At 44.0% G+C, this 18257-nt stretch overlaps 1 protein-coding gene across 1 annotated transcript in view; it reads right to left on the reverse strand.

The window, feature by feature from the left end:
• The window catches only part of LOC124593985, a 446237-nt gene that overhangs the window by 296177 nt on the left and 131803 nt on the right, over window positions 1-18257 (reverse strand). The window lies entirely within an intron of this gene.

The following is an 18257-nucleotide window of genomic DNA, read 5'->3' on the forward strand; positions in this document are numbered from 1 at the left end:
CCAACAGTACGTTGATCACGAACACAAAATAACATAATAATTAAGATTTTTTAAAATTTGAATGATTCTTTTTGATATACGCTGTATTTTGTGGGAGTGTAGCTCGTAGGAGACCGCGTAAAGAACACTTGTGTGATGTATTACTTGATCTCTGGAGGAGTGTTTACGATCCCCAACTGGTCAGGTTAAAGGAATACATGGAAGCAATTCAGTGGCGTGCTCTCAGATGTGTTACTCGTAGGTTCGATCAACACATGAGTATTACGGAAATTCTTCTTAGTTTAAATATGAATCCCTGCAGGGAACAATACTGAGAAAGTTTATACAGTCGGCATTTTAGACAAACTCCAGAACGGTCCTACTGCCACCAACACAGATCTCGCGTAAGGACCGCGAAGACAAGGTAAGAGAAATGAGGCCTCGTGCAAAACACGTGCATCTAGACAGTCGATTTTCCCCAGCTCCATTCTCAGATGGAAAGAACAGGAAAGGCTATGACTACCAGTGGCAAGACGTACCCTCCGCCATGCGTCGTGTGGGGGCTTGTGGGGTATGTAGGTAGATGTAGCGCTTTACGCCCAAGTCAAAGAGCTCTTGGATTCCTAATGCGCTCAGCAGCGGAGTGCTAATTCACATTTTCTAACCTGCGTCCTATAATCTGCTCTTTTCCATTGACACTGCTCGCTATGCAGTATAAATGAGTTATTTCAATACATCTAATACCGAATGATCTGAGGGTGTATCTGTGTTAGCTCGAGTGAGTGATCTGTGTGTGTAAATGCAGATGACGCCTCCTTAAATGTTACCGGCGCAAAGTTTGAATACAAAAACGCCACAGCGAGCTAGCGAACAGCTACAGATCAGTTAGTAGAGACGTAAACATACACTCCTGGAAATTGAAATAAGAACACCGTGAATTCATTGTCCCAGGAAGGGGAAACTTTATTGACACATTCCTGGGGTCAGATACATCACATGATCACACTGACAGAACCACAGGCACATAGACACAGGCAACAGAGCATGCACAATGTCGGCACTAGTACAGTGTATATCCACCTTTCGCAGCAATGCAGGCTGCTATTCTCCCATGGAGACGATCGTAGAGATGCTGGATGTAGTCCTGTGGAACGGCTTGCCATGCCATTTCCACCTGGCGCCTCAGTTGGACCAGCGTTCGTGCTGGACATGCAGACCGCGTGAGACGACGCTTCATCCAGTCCCAAACATGCCCAATGGGGGACAGATCCGGAGATCTTGCTGGCCAGGGTAGTTGACTTACACCTTCTAGAGCACGTTGGGTGGCACGGGATACATGCGGACGTGCATTGTCCTGTTAGAACAGCAAGTTCCCTTGCCGGTCTAGGAATGGTAGAACGATGGGTTCGATGACGGTTTGGATGTACCGTGCACTATTCAGTGTCCCCTCGACGATCACCAGTGGTGTACGGCCAGTGTAGGAGATCGCTCCCCACACCATGATGCCGGGTGTTGGCCCTGTGTGCCTCGGTCGTATGCAGTCCTGATTGTGGCGCTCACCTGCACGGCGCCAAACACGCATACGACCATCATTGGCACCAAGGCAGAAGCGACTCTCAACGCTGAAGACGACACGTCTCCATTCGTCCCTCCATTCACGCCTGTCGCGACACCACTGGAGGCGGGCTGCACGATGTTGGGGCGTGAGCGGAAGACGGCCTAACGGTGTGCGGGACCGTAGCCCAGCTTCATGGAGACGGTTGCGAATGGTCCTCGCCGATACCCCAGGAGCAACAGTGTCCCTAATTTGCTGGGAAGTGGCGGTGCGGTCCCCCACGGCACTGCGTAGGATCCTACGGTCTTGGCGTGCATCCGTGCGTCGCTGCGGTCCGGTCCCAGGTCGACGGGCACGTGCACCTTCCGCCGACCACTGGCGACAACATCGATGTACTGTGGAGACCTCACGCCCCACGTGTTGAGCAATTCGGCGGTACGTCCACCCGGCCTCCCGCATGCCCACTATACGCCCTCGCTCAAAGTCCGTCAACTGCACATACGGTTCACGTCCACGCTGTCGCGGCATGCTACCAGTGTTAAAGACTGCGATGGAGCTCCGTATGCCACGGCAAACTGGCTGACACTGACGGCGGCGGTGCACAAATGCTGCGCAGCTAGCGCCATTCGACGGCCAACACCGCGGTTCCTGGTGTGTCCGCTGTGCCGTGCGTGTGATCATTGCTTGTACAGCCCTCTCGCAGTGTCCGGAGCAAGTATGGTGGGTCTGACACACCGGTGTCAATGTGTTCTTTTTTCCATTTCCAGGAGTGTAGTTAAGTTATCTAAGGAGGAACAGTCACTTATGATCAACTAGAGGCTAACTGTTATCTTGTTAACGATTTTGTCTCAGAAGCAACATGAAACTATAATAAGGGTAAACAGCCTGGTACGTGGATAGAGGGGAGGGACGCCATCCAATAATTATGGTTGGCACTGATCCTGTTGGACGTTATTTCTACTCAGGTACGCGTTCTTTTCCTTGGGGCTTGTGAACTGAACGATCGGACTTGTATACCGTCGAAGTATAGTAGGTATCGGAATCAGAACTGCATTATATTAATTTCTTTTCGAGGCTTGGTTACGAAAGTTATTTACACTACTGCCCATTAAAACTGCTACACCAAGAAGAAATGCAGATGAGAAACGGATATTCATTGGACAAATATATTATACTAGAACTGACATGTGATTACGTTTTCACGCAGCTTGGGTGCATAGATCCTGAGAAATCAGTACCCACAACAACCACCTCTGGCCGTAGTAACGGCCTTCATACGCCTGGACATTGAGTCAAACAGAGCTTGGATGGCGTGTACAGGTACACCTGCCCATGCAGCTTCAACACGATACCACAGTTCATCAAGAGTAATGACTGGCGTATTGTGACGAGCCAGTTGCTCGGCCACCATTGACCAGACGTTTTCAATTCGTGACAGATCTGGAGAATGTGCTGGCCAGGGCAGCAGTCGAACATTTTCTGTATCCAGAAAGGCCCATACAGGACCTGCAACATGGGGTCGTGCATTATCCAGCTGAAATGTAGGGTTTCGCAGGGATCGAATGAAGTGTAGAGCCATGGGTCGTACCACATCTGAAATGTAACGTCCACTGTTCAAAGTGCCAACAATGTGAACAAGAGGTGACCGAGACGTGTAACCAATGGCACCCCATACCATCACGCCGGGTGATACGCCAGTATGGCGATGACGAATACACGCTTCCAATGTGCATTCATCGCGATGTCGCCAAACACGGATGCGACTATCATGATGCTGTAAACAGAACCTTGATTCATCCGAAAAAATGACGTTATGCCAATCGTGCACCCAGGTTCGTCGTTGAGTACACCATCGCAGCCGCTCCTGTCTGTGATCCACCGTCAAGGGTAACGGCAGCCATGGTCTCCGAGCTGATAGTCCATGCTGCTGCAAACTTCGTCGAACTGTTCGTGCAGATGGTTGTTGTCTTGAAAACGTCCCCATTTGTTGACTCAGGGATCGAGACGTGGCTGCACGATCCGTTATAGCCATGCGGATAAGTTGGCTGTCTCTCGACTGCTAGTGATACGAGGCCGTCCTGGGATCCAGCAAGGCGTTCCGTATTACCCTTCTGAACCCACCGATTCCATATTCTGCTAACAGTCATTGGATCTCGATCAACGCGAGCAGCAATGTCGCGATACGATAAACCGCAATCGCGATAGGCTACAATCCGACCTTCATCAAAATCGGAAACGTGATGGTACGCATTTCTCCTCCTTACACGAGGCATCACAACAACGTTTCTCCAGGCATCGCCGGTCAACTGATGTTTGTGTGTGAGAAATCGGTTGGAAACTTTCGTTATGTCAGCACGTTGTAGGTGTAGCCACCGGCGCCAACCTTTTGTGAATGCTCTTAAAAGCTAATCATTTGCATATCACATCATCTTCTTCCTGTCGGTTAAATTTCGCGTCTGTAACACGCTATCTTCGTGGTGTAGCAATTTTGATGGCCAGTAGTGTATTTACTTCACATGATCAGATCAGGACGTTCAGACTTTCTCTTATACATACATCTGAGAAGGAGTTTTACACAGACACAGTATTTCTTTTACGTCAAATATAGATAATAAATAATAATTTTAGTATGACAAACAGTATCAATAGACTGGTGGGAAAAACTTAAGGATGAAAATAACTGTTGCGTAATGAGTCACCACCAAGTAACGTACCTCGAAGAAACTTGGACCATACACAGCAATAACAGGACAGTATAGAACAGAAGGTAACTGAAATAAATACTCGATGAGTCGAACAGAAATCACACTTAACAATAGTTACACTGATGTCGCCAGGATTCATGTTTGTCTCTCGGACATTACAAATGGCAGGACATGGTTGTTAATACGCATTATGATCACCACGGACGGCAACGACAGTTGTGTAAAGTACTCCCGTGTTGGTCACAAGTTTAGTGAGGAATCCTTATGGTAGAGCGTTCAGTTTCTCCATCAGTTCGGTTGACAACTGCGTGAGAATCGTTCATGCACGTGTACGTTCTGCACCACGTGTTCCCAACGTATTCCACACGTGGTCGATGGGATTTAAGTCGGGGAAACGGCAGGCCAATCCATTTTCCGAATGTCCTCTCGTTCCAAGAATTCATCCATCAGCGCTGTTCCAAGTGGTCAAGCACTGTCGTCCATAAAAATGAAATCAGGGCCGAATGCACCTCTCAAAAGATGCACGTGGCGAAGGAGTGCAGTGTCTCAATTACGTTGTCTGGTGAATGTTCCGTGTTTAACGATTTCGAGGTCGCTACGTCCATGCAACATTACACCTGAACCACAAAATTCTGAAGTTCGATAACTGCGGTGGGTGCATTATGTTTTCCTACCTCTCATCATATGAGATTACATCCGCCATTGTCGAATGTAATCGTGGTTCAGCTATTAACCTGGGGACGCATAACATTTCAAGGCTGCAGTGATTAAAAATCTTTGAACACGGAACACACAGTGGTCAAGTAATTACGACTTACGTACTCCTTCGCCATGTGCGTCTTTTCAGGGATGCATTCAGCCCTGCCTTCATTTTTAGGGTTCCGCGCCTCAATCTGTAAAAGTTTACGGGAGCGCCTTGTTGTCCGACCGTCTACCTGCCTGTCTGTTCGACTACTAGAAGCCCTTTTTCTCAGGAACGGGTGGACGTATGAATTTCTAATTTATGTTGCATATTAAGGTCCCTTGGCAGTGGAAAAATTTTAAGCTTCCAAATCAATTTAATCAAAACATACGACCATTTGTGTCATACATTTTGATATTCGAAAACTCACTCATTAAAATCTATATGGTGCTTCCTGTTAACCTAGAATCATGAAATTTGCAAAAGGAAAAAATCTGAAAATTGTAACTTGTAATCAAATCACATGGAAAGATTTGTTCATCATTTTTGTCCATGAGCCTGTTCCTCTGTCAAGACTCAGTTTTCTCCGTAACAGGTTGATCTATCAAATTCAAATCTGTGTCACCTGCTAAAGTCTATGATCCATTGTTGATGTGAAATATTTAAAGTTCTATGTCAATTCAGTCAAAAGATTCGGCCATCTATGTCACATAATTTGAAGCTCCCAAACCCACTCGTCAAAATCTACAGGGTACCTTCCATTGATCTGGAATCATGAAATTCGTCAAGAATCAAGGTCTAACAGTACAGGTAAAGGAAAAAGAAATCCGAAAATTCTTAATTTGTAATTATATAACACGAATAAATACTTTTTTGGTCAATTTTTATCCGTCTGTCTATTTGTCTGTCCGTCTGTTAAGACCGTTTTGTCTCATGAACAGGTTGGCGTATCAAATTCAAATACGAAGGTCCATGGTCCCTTGGCGGTGTATAAAATTTAAGGTTATAAGTTAATGCAATCACCAACGGCCTAGCCACACTGGTGAAACCGGTTCCAATCAGCTCACCAAAGTTAAGCGCTGTCGGCCTAGGGTAGTGCTTCGATGGGTGACTTTCCGGATCTGACGAGCACTGTCAGCAAGCGGGGAGTACTCAGCTCTTGTGAGGCCAGTCGAGGGGCTTCTTGACTGAGAAATAGCGGTTCTGTTTCCGAAAGCTGACAACGGCAGGGAGAGCGGTGTGCTGACCACATGCCCCTCCATGTCCGCATTCAGTAAGGCCTAACGGGTGAGGATGGAACGGCAGTCGGTCGGTACCGTGGGGCCTACCGAGCCCTGTTCGGATGTAGTTTATCTCAATGGAATCAAAAGATCTGGCCATTTATATCACGTGTTTTGAAAATCGCGAACTCACTGTTCAAAACCTATAAGGTACTTCTCGTTGATGTAGAATCATCAAATTTGGTAAGAAGCAAGGTCTCACAGTACAAGTAAAGTAAAAAGAATATGAAAATTGTTAGACTGTAATTATATCAGAGAATATCCTTTTGCCATTAGAACATACATTGCATTCATCATCCGTTAGAACAATAATAGACGAAGATTAGTGCATGTAAACATAAAATGTAAGTTGTAGTTATGTTTTAGTAACCAAGCAAAGTATTTTTAAACTTTTCTATATCTGTATGTATAAACTGAAGCACCATACTCGCTTCTACTCGCATGTCCGTGCTAGCCTGAGCAACTACTGTAGAGATTTTGATACGGTATTGGAATTACTGGGCCCGATATCTTACTGGTAACTATATCGGAAACTGACAAAAACGGTTCAGAATCTCGATTCTCAAGATAGATGAACGACATATACGTACATGATTAAATTTGTACAGAATCCTCAGTACGCAAGTCCTACTCGTCCTTCGCCAATGTTTATAGATGACAACCCGCAACCTCTCCGAACTGCCCAAGTGGTGGGGCTCTTGCAGCGAAAGGACTGGCCTGCCCGTTCACTCATTTAAGTCTCATCCAGCACACGTCGGTTACGTTGGGGACACGTATTGCGGCATATCGACGTGCACCAATGATCATCCAGCAGTTGTCAACAGTGCCACGGGAGAACTGGAATGCCCTACCATAAGAACTTCCTGCCACGCACGCGTGATATCTTTGCTGGCATGGAAGCTTCTCTCGTTTCCTTTCCCTCTGGCCGTTGCTCGGCGACGAGAGAATGCTGGACCGTGAAATGGAGCGCGTGAGCGGCAGCGGACAAGATATATTCCCGCGCTCGGCTGGTGACAAGTGAAGTGGCTGACTTGCCGCAGCGGTAATTGAAGGGGCATTTTGATGGAGGACTTGTGAGCCCCCGGTACTGGCCGGACGTTGCTGAAAGGCGGCGGCCTCGCTTGTGAAGAGTTACTGAAGGCAGCACACTGGCTGGGAACTTGGACTACTTCTAACTCATCGCTGGAGGAAGCGAGCCTGTTTGTGGAACTGTTGCCTGCACGTATTGTGGCCTACGGTGAGGTGCTTCATTTTTGGCTTTAAATTCATCCGCCCTGGTTCCTCATGCATCTCCTTCCCACGCGATATCGTGGACCAAATCGCCCGTTTGTTCCTGATAACTAAGCACGTCCTCACGGTTTGTGGGAGCATGCGTTAAATATGTAAAATTGTTATTTACTCAACAGTGTGAATGCCTTTTGGTGCGAAACGGGTACTTGGTTATGTACTTTGGCAGATTACCTGCCGTTTTTCATTGTTGCCGGTGTTTTAAGATGTCTGCTATTTGGGTAATTCCCAAGAATGATTGCCTATCGAAGTTGGAGGGCTCCAAACGATGCATATCGAACGTGCGATAGTCAATCGATTATGGGAGTCTCGTGGCGCGCGTTATGGTAAATTATTTGCGATCGTCATTTGTATCAGTTTTGCGTTGTTCCTTCAGTTCGTGTCCATTACATTCCCGACGTAATTGTTTGTGATTCCATTGGGAAATCGACACGGTTTCTCTTGATAGTGAGTGTAATGTGTGCTGCTTCTCAAGTTTCTTCTGCGGATTGCCTCACATGGAAAACTCTAATTCCATGCATATCCAGCATAGACAAATGTTTGACTTTTTGCCGGAAATATGGACTTCTGCCGGACGAGGAAAGGGGGGACTGTGTTGGCTGTGGTGCTGCGAAGTTTGTGAAAGTCCGTAAGAGGAGTATGACCACAGAGATTCCGTTGCAATTTCATTGAGGGCTTAGCGGAAAACGAACCAGCATCAGGAAAAATACGTGGTTAGAGTCCTCCAAATTATCGATACAGACGAGGGTACTTCTTGTGTCGTGGGATTCGAGATTACACGTTGCAAGCCACAGCATCAGAAACTCACTTATCGGCAAACACCGTATGTGACTACTTCGGGTTTTGCCGAGAACTGTGCTACGTGATAGTGACAAATGACACTGTGCCAACTGCAGGACCGAATAAAATAGTAGAAGTAGACGAATCTCATATTGCTAGACGAAAGAATCAGAGAGGACGACCTTCTAAAAGTGAAGTAGATCATATTTGGGTTTTTGGTGGGATAGAAAGGGCGTCGTGGGATTCGAGATTACACGTTGCATGCCACAGCATCAGAAACTGACTTATCGGCAAACACCGTGTGTGACTACTACGGGTTTTGCCGAGAACTGTGCTACGAATCTCATATTGCTAGACGAAAGAATCAGAGAGGACGACCTTCTTAAAGTGAAGCAGATCATATTTGGGTTTTTGGTGGGATAGAAAGGGGGTCGTGGGATTCGAGATTACACGTTGCAAGCCACAGCATCAGAAACTGACTTATCGGCAAACACCGTGTGTGACTACTTCGGGTTTTGCCGAGAGATGTGCTACGTGATAGTGACAAATGACAGTGTGCCAACTGCTGGACCGAATAAAATAGTAGAGGTAGACGAATCTCATATTGCTAGACGAAAGAATCAGAGAGGACGACCTTCTAAAAGTGAAGTAGATCATATTTGGGTTTTTGGTGGGATAGAAATGGCGTCGTGGGATTCGAGATTACACGTTGCATGCCACAGCATCAGAAACTGACTTATCGGCAAACACCGTGCGTGACTACTTCGGGTTTTGCCGAGAGGTGTGCTACGTGATAGTGACAAATGACAGTGTGCCAACTGCTGGACCGAATAAAATAGTAGAGGTAGACGAATCTCATATTGCTAGCCGGAAGAATCAGAGAGGACGACCTTCTAAAAGTGAAGTAGATCATATTTGGGTTTTTGGTGGGATAGAAATGGGGTCGTGGGATTCGAGATTACACGTTGCAAGCCACAGCATCAGAAACTCACTTATCGGCAAACACCGTGTGTGACTACTTCGGGTTTTGCCGAGAGGTGTGCTACGTGATAGTGACAAATGACAGTGTGCCAACTGCTGGACCGAATAAAATAGTAGAAGTAGATGAATCTCATATTGCTAGACGAAAGAATCAGAGAGGACGACCTTCTTAAAGTGAAGTAGATCATATTTGGGTTTTTGGTGGGATAGAAAGGGGGTCGTGGGATTCGAGATTACACGTTGCAAGCCACAGCATCAGAAACTGACTTATCGGCAAACACCGTGTGTGACTACTTCGGGTTTTGCCGAGAGGTGTGCTACGTGATAGTGACAAATGACAGTGTGCCAACTGCTGGACCGAATAAAATAGTAGAGGTAGACGAATCTCATATTGCTAGACGAAAGAATCAGAGAGGACGACCTTCTTAAAGTGAAGTAGATCATATTTGGGTTTTTGGTGGGATAGAAATGGGGTCGTGGGATTCGAGATTACACTTTGCAAGCCACAGCATCAGAAACTGACTTATCGGCAAACACCGTGTGTGACTACTTCGGGTTTTGCCGAGAAGTGTGCTACGTGATAGTGACAAATGACAGTGTGCCAACTGCTGGACCGAATAAAATAGTAGAAGTAGACGAATCTCATATTGCTAGACGAAAGATTCAGAGAGGATGACCTTCTTAAAGTGAAGTAGATCATATTTGGGTTTTTGGGTGGGATATAAAGGGGGTCGTGGGATTCGAGATTACACTTTGCAAGCCACAGAATCAGAAACTCACTTATCGGCAAACACCGTGTGTGACTACTTCGGGTTTTGCCGAGAAGTGTGCTACGTGATAGTGACAAATGACAGTGCGCCAACTGCTGGACCAAATAAAATAGTAGAAGTAGGCGAATCTCATATTGCTAGACGAAAGAATCAGAGAGGATGACCTTCTAAAAGTGAAGTAGATCATATTTGGGTTTTTGGTGGGATAGAAAGGGGGTCGTGGGATTCGAGATTACACGTTGCAAGCCACAGCATCAGAAACTGACTTATCGGCAAACACCGTGTGTGACTACTTCGGGTTTTGCCGAGAAGTGTGCTACGTGATAGTGACAAATGACAGTGTGCCAACTGCTGGACCGAATAAAATAGTAGAAGTAGACGAATCTCATATTGCTAGACAAAAGAATCAGAGAGGACGACCTTATTAGGGTGAAGTAGATCATATTTGGGTTTTTGGTGGGATAGAAAGGGGGTCTTGAGATTCGAGATTACACGTTGCAAGCCACAGCATCAGAAACTGACTTATCGGCAAACACCGTGTGTGACTACTTCGGGTTTTGCCGAGAAGTGTGCTACGTGATAGTGACAAATGACAGTGTGCCAACTGCTGGACCGAATAAAATAGTAGAAGTAGACGAATCTCATATTGCTAGACGAAAGAATCAGAGAGGATGACCTTCTAAAAGTGAAGTAGATCATATTTGGGTTTTTGGTGGGATAGAAAGGGGGTCGTGGGATTCGAGATTACACGTTGCAAGCCACAGCATCAGAAACTGACTTATCGGCAAACACCGTGTGTGACTACTTCGGGTTTTGCCGAGAAGTGTGCTACGTGATAGTGACAAATGACAGTGTGCCAACTGCTGGACCGAATAAAATAGTAGAAGTAGACGAATCTCATATTGCTAGACAAAAGAATCAGAGAGGACGACCTTATTAGGGTGAAGTAGATCATATTTGGGTTTTTGGTGGGATAGAAAGGGGGTCTTGAGATTCGAGATTACACGTTGCAAGCCACAGCATCAGAAACTCACTTATCGGCAAACACAGTGTGTGACTACTTCGGGTTTTGCCGAGAAGTGTGCTACGTGATAGTGACAAATGACAGTGTGCCAACTGCTGGACCGAATAAAATAGTAGAAGTAGACGAATCTCATGTTGCTAGACGAAAGAATCAGAGAGGACGACCTTCTAAAAGTGAAGTAGATCATATTTGGGTTTTTGGTGGGATAGAAAGGGAGTCACGCAAGTGTTTCGTTGTGAGGGTATTGTCCTGAGACAAGGTGACGTTAGTGGGTCTCATAAAACACTTCATACTGCCTGGAACAAAAGTCATCGCAGACGGTTTTCAGTCGTACCAGTCTCTGAAAGCTGAAGGCTTCGACCAAGAATTCGTGAACCACTCTGTGGAGTTCGTCTCTTTGTATGACACCAGTGTCCACACCCAGAATATAGAACGGCTGTGGAAGTCTGTCAAGTCTACCATAAAAAGAGAAGGGCGTCCAGGACAGAGGGACGAACTGTATTTGTTCCAGTACCTATACTTTCACAACTTCCGTTTGCAGGGGAAAGTCGACGCATGCGACTCTCTGCCGATATTCCTGCTCGATATTGGCAGAGTTTACCCTGGGTACGGGAAAAAGGAATTGCCCCTGCAGCTTATACATCACGCGGTATGTCACAGGACAGTAACACCGACGACGAGTAAGGTAAGTCATCTCCTTTAAATTTACAAGTGCTTCTCTAACGCTTTTCTTGTCTTTGCTGTAGTGACAACTTGAAACATACTCGTCACGCGCACCACGAGACTTCCATAAGCGATTGAGTATTGCCCGTTCTATATACATCGTTTGGAGCCCTCCAACCTCGATAGGCAATCATTCTTGGAAATTACTGCTATTTGTTTAAACAGTGTTATAGGCGCCTGTTGTTAAGTTTACCTCTAGTTTGCTTGTCTCTTGTGTTATCCCGTGTCCTGTTTTTTTATGAAAATGATGTTTATTCACTTTGTTTCGCTGGTGTTTTAAGCGCTTCTTCAAACTTACTTTGCACATTAGCTTTGAATCTCATTCTGTTTAATTTTATTTGTATGTTGCAGGACATGTAATTCATTACTTAAAGCTATATTAGCATGGACCTGACTGTGTGCTTTAGTTAGTGCAGTGACAGACGATATACGTATTTGGTAATACGTTCATTAATAGTGCTCAGTTTTTTTAAAAACAGCTAGCCAATGAGTACTTTACATCTGTATTAGTTGCCGTAATTACGTCTGTGAACTAGGCCTCCGTCTATCAATATCTGTCGATTGTTCATTCGATCATGTTGCCTGGGCCTTGCTCAGTTTGTCGGCAGATCTAAGAGGCTACTGCCGTTGTTTGCTGATCCTGAGGTTAATCTTTGGTTTCGCCTACGATCCTCCTGTAGTATAAACTTAGCGTACTACAATGCTTAGCACCAGGCTGTAAGAACTTCTTGTATGATTAATTACGAACTTCTTGTGTTTTCATCAAATTTCGGCGCAAATTCTCGGGCACCTCCACCAATCGTAAAGCTTGCTTAAGTGTCTGCCGGCCGCTAGTGTACGACTTTCTTTTGTAGTGCTATTAAATTTTTTTCTAAATCTCAAGATTTGCTTCTGGCTACATTATTTACTTTTGGTATCTATGTTCTGAACCTGTAACTGTTCTTGCTATCCTAACTGCAACAGTCTACGTCGCTTGAATTAATCGTGATGTAAATACTACATTATTATATGAAAATGTTCACTTAAAAAATTAAAAATAAAATAAAAAAGTTTTTGTAAAGAGGCCTCTTAGAGGAAACCTTTAATATAAGCTCCGCCTGTTGTTTGCTTGGTCAGTGCGCTATGAATCTCACAGAAGTTACTAAAGGATTTCTTCTATTTTTGGAGAATTTGAGGCAAACCTTAAAATGCCTTCAATAATTGTAAAATGTCGTTAATTCAGTTAACCGGTTCATGTTCGGACTTACAGTGCTTGAATACTAGTAAAGTTCAGTGTTTCTAAAATACGGTGTTGCTTTAACGTAGTTACTAAGTTTATTGAGTCATATGCCCTTTGATGAAGTTGTCAAGTGTAAATCAATTGTTTCAGGTTTCTTGGTTTTAATCTGTAATTGTTCCTTGTGTTTGCATATCTTATCATAATACGCTTTTATAATTGGACCTTAAACCGTCGGTACAGTAGTTACGAATAATTTTGGATTTAACTTATTATATCTGCTTGTAACAATTTTTGGCTGGCTTTTCGAAGAATCATACAGTTAACTGGGCTTTAAGGCATTTTTACAGTTCCAAAGTTTGTCATTTGGCTTCCTTTACCTGCCTATGACAAAGCCCTTAGGCGATTAACTATTTAGCAGCAGTTTGATTTGTCATTCGTTGTCTGTCGCTTTGACACTTCAGAATTTAAATTTTGTTGTGTGAGGCGCGTGTCATTTACCCCTGCGCTATTTATCTGACTGTTCTTGGTTTAATTCCGTGTTAAGTACTTGTGATTGTGATCCTCTTCATGGTCTACCTTTTATTGTGTGAATTTAATTGTTTTTAATAAATTATTGCTTAAAGACACATTATTTTGTGATTCCAGTACTTTTAAAGTCCCCAACCAGCTCCCTACCACAAGAATATCTTAACAACCTTGTGCCCAGCATGTGCTACGATCTTCATCTTTGCTTAACCGCTGCAACCTACGTTCAACTCTAACCAGATCACTGCAGTCCAGCATCGGTCTCCTTCTATAATTTTTACCGCCCTCATTCCTTCGTCATGATAGAAGTAGGCCATTTCATTACGAGCACATTTTCGTATATGACAGGTGTGCAACACGCTCCGAGTTAGTCACTTGCTGGTAGCAGAGAGTCGATACGCGCGTTAACTTGTCCGATCACGTAAAGAATCTTTGTCAAATGCAGAAATGTAGGGATTTCTTCCCGTGGCAATCAAGAGGAACGCAAAGCCCGTGTACATTCAGTTGATTCCAGCATGCTGTCTAAACCGCAGAGGATTCAGCATTTTTCATCCAGTCTTCCGCCGGGCAGTACCCAGAGATGTACAAATTCTCCTTCCAGCTTACCTGCCCCTATCTCTGCCGCAACCATTTGTTGTGTACATAATTCCGCGTAGTCAGCGCGTACATAACTTTCCCACTAGAGCCCGCCCCGCTAAGCACAACAGCGCAGGCTCAGCGCTCGTCCGTCTCCGCTCTACGAGATGGCGCTGCCATAAAGATGGACCAAATTCTGCTTCCGCCGATCCGCGTATTAATATGTAACGCAGCCAATGAGATTGCTGCTAACGTAGAACCTTTTCTTCTCGCGGATCACACTCGCGCAGTGATACCTAAACGCTCGAGGTATTAGAACGAGTGTACAGACCTCTGATAAATCAGTCTGCATTAGTCTGTAGTCAAGTTTCAGTCTGCGCCTAATAAGATTATCGGAAGTACATAGCCATGAAGAGAAATGTATAGACACTTTGTCAAGTATCAGAGATATGTGAGAACAAGATTAACGTACCAAGATCAAAGGAACTTCAGATTGTCAATTGTAAATAGCATCCAAAATCAAGTTAAGTAAGGTTTATGATTATTATTATTTTAATAAATGTGTGTGAAAATTAATGAAGTTCTGTTCAAAGCTGGTCACCGTCAATCTGCTACTCTAAGCGTGCAAGTGGCATTTCTATCGTCTGACCTAACGGCAGAAGATAAACACGCCACGATAAGACCACGAGACATATTGCTGACACTCGCCTCCTTCGTTAGAGCGATAAGTCATGTAATCTGATGGTGTGTGTACCGAAGGTCTTACAGTACGCACACCACACCATTAAAGCAGGTCAAGCTGCCGAAACCGAGACACAGAGAGCACAGTGGCTAAAGCAGGTCAGCTTGGATTTCCCCAAGCCTGACAAGCTTCATGGGACCCGTTCAGCCTGCTGCATCTGACAACAGGTTGCGCTGTCAGTCCAATGTGACTAGAGTAGACAGACATACGTCTGCGTAAGTACTCGCGCCGCGCTGCAGCTCATTTATTATAACGGTGAGAGCAGCAAAATTAACAAACTAAATTTAATATAGACTGAGGAAGAGTCAACAACTGGGGAACATATCTCACTTGCGAGTGCCATTCCAGCAGGGGAAAATTGTATTGTGCTTATGAGCAGCTTCAAATTAAACGGTAGGTGTCTCGCAACGCAGATTGTGTAAAAAGTTACTAAACACTTATTCTGGAACCTCGTGTATGTTACGAAATGTTTGCAGATTTCACCATCAGTTTCCATTAGTTGAAAGAGGGTGAAGTTGCAGAGAGAACTGCTCATACAGAAACAAATAACTAAGCCCCAAATACGCCGGAAAGAAAAAAAGGTCAAACAAAATCCACCATTTTCTGGCCTACATTGATCCAAAATAAATATATGTTGAATTAAACCTCGTAGTGTGATACTAGGTTATTTTCAACAAGTTCTGAATGCTACCCATAACACTACAGTGAAGGCGTACAGAATAAACTGCTACGTAGCGTAGCACTGCGGGGAAAGGGGGGGGGGGCGGGCAGCCAGACAGGCAAGACTCCTTTAGCCTGTTTCGGTTGGACACAGCTTGGTTTGAATGGGAGCAAGGCATCTCGCCCGTTCTGCTCATAACATGCGGCACTTTTTATCTCACGTGCCATACTGAAGCTTCTGACCGGCACACGTCGATGCAAGTGGTGAGATGCGCATACCCGCGTACGTTGCAATCGATTTCATATGAATTAGTTTCAGATTACTTTTAAGTTCTGAGAAAGTTGTCGCTGTTTCAAGTTGCTAATCTCGTGAAAATTACGGATTCTGTGTGTGAGTCTTTCTTCACCCTTTATAACAAATAATAATCCTTACCTATTTCAATGTTAGGCATTTGTAATCTCAAGCGATTTGTAGGATCTCCTTCAGCTTTAAATAATGTTTTATGTTCTTGAGTTGCTAATTTTGTGGCGTTGTTCTGAGGTACTATACTAAAGAGAACTAAAGACAGTCCATTTCAAATCTGTATTCACGGCTTCTTTGTCAATTATGTGGGATTCATATTTAATTTGTCTATGGTAATTTAGTACTTTACTTCACTCCACTTCTCTTGATATTATTATACGTGTAATTGTATCCATAATGGAATTTCAGAATTTGGTCCATGGAAATACGTATCTTTTGAATATACGCAGCACTTTGCTTAAGGGTCACATTGCACTCGCGTCTTCCCTTAGAATTCTTTTTTGCAATTGATTATCAGCAGTGATTTTCAGTTTCATGCTGATGGAGCACTCCAAGATCATCTGACGATGGAGACGACAAATTTGCAACCGTTGACTTTCGCCAATAGGAATTACGCTCAGAGTTTATTAGGCGTTGATAGCCGATTGATAGTAAGGCATATCACTGGAGCTAGTTGCACCTACAAGGTGCGTTTTATCACACTTTGACTACATTTGGAGTGGAATTTACAGCATCCCTACATATTGGATGTTCAAATGGTATTATAATGTAGTAAATTTCCACAGTTCTTACGCATTGCGGAAACCTGACCATCTCCTTATTTGTAGTCAAAAGACAGATCACGCTGTACATAAATCACATTTCGTGTTTGGGGTATATTGCATGTCATGAAAAATGCTGATATTGGTGTATGAACCGTTGTGGGAAGTTAAAGAAGGAGTGGCAGGTTTCAAGGTCAGTTGCTAAAACTGTGAAAAAAATATAGAATTTCTACTGAATCTGATTAACATGCATTTTGACTGGGTGTTGATGACATACATAAACATTATACAATAAGTTTTGTTTTGTAAACTTATTAGGCCTTTCAAGAGATTCGTATGCGATATGATCTTTCTGGTTATTATTTTCGAAGTGTATCTCATTCAGGGATTGCAACGTTGATTTTATACAGGGCAGTGTGCTAAACATAGTGTTTAGTGCATTTAATCAATCCAGACTCGCCACTCCCCTATCGCTCCGTAAAATCGCCTGATATAATTCAATTAAACTCCGTCACCCTTGTGCCACTTTCCTCGACGTGCATGTTATAACAGCGTGTCACGACATTATCCATTCCGCTCAACCGTCCTTTCAAGTCGTTTGCTGCCTATGACAGATTTACACGGTCAGTGGCAAAAGCTGAAGTCTTTATTTCTTCCACTTGAACTTCAATTAACTTACAAAATTGATTTCCTTTACTGCTTACTCATTGTGTAGTTTGAATAACATTTCGGTTAGGCTACAACCCTTTGTCACACCCTTGTCAATTACTGACCCTGTGACGCTACAACGCAGTCCTTGCTACGAATTTTTTCGCTTATTTAACACGTGAAACTGTTTGTATACGATGTATTGTCTAGTGTAAATATTTGTTGTAAATACTGTGTTTAAATTAAGTAATATTTAACACTGGCAAGTCGGGGCATATTTAGTTTACGATGAAGTCAAAGATATTGTTTTGTCGTGCCGCTGGGCGCGGGAGCGCACCAGCGGGCAGTAGTAGCAGTGACGCTTTTGCTCGGAGTAAGACGTACAGTCGAGTGCTGCTACTCCTAGCTGTGTTGCATCTAAAGGCTAGTGTGTGGATCTAAGTACGACGGGAAAGTAATGGTCGGCATAAGTGGAAGCATGGCCGGGCAAGTTATTATGGATTAATGGGCATAGTGCTGAAGAAACGAGGGCTTAAGTGTGAAGCGCACTGTGGGCACAAGTCGCAACAGTAAAAGCCCGCTGCCACATTGTGTCGCCGCCGTGGACTTCCGTCGATCCACCGACAACGAGGGAAGTAAGATCTACGTAATTTTCGTAGGATAAAGTTGTAGAAGGCTTGCCAGTGACTGCGCTTTTCTCTGAAGTCGAACAATTTATAACAAGCACTTTATAATCGAAGTGTTGCAGTTACATTCCACCTGACAATAATACCAAGTAGGTTCCTTCCGATCCTTACCTTATTGAACCGAGTGTGTCACGTCATTGTCAAGAGAAAATACGTTAATTATGAAATTATTTGCATAGACGATGAAGAGTAAATTTCAGACTGTTTTGAACGATTGGTTAAGCTTACGCCAACCGTAGTAACTTAATAATAGACTGAAGTAATAAATTTGATTATTAAGATTTATTTCAATGCATATTCAGCTGAAGTTAGTTCAAAGATATTTCATGAAACTATAAAGCTCATTCCACCTGACAATCGCCCAATTAAT

The sequence above is a fragment of the Schistocerca americana genome, chromosome 2 (assembly GCF_021461395.2).
Source record: "Schistocerca americana isolate TAMUIC-IGC-003095 chromosome 2, iqSchAmer2.1, whole genome shotgun sequence".
Taxonomy (NCBI): domain Eukaryota; kingdom Metazoa; phylum Arthropoda; class Insecta; order Orthoptera; family Acrididae; genus Schistocerca; species Schistocerca americana.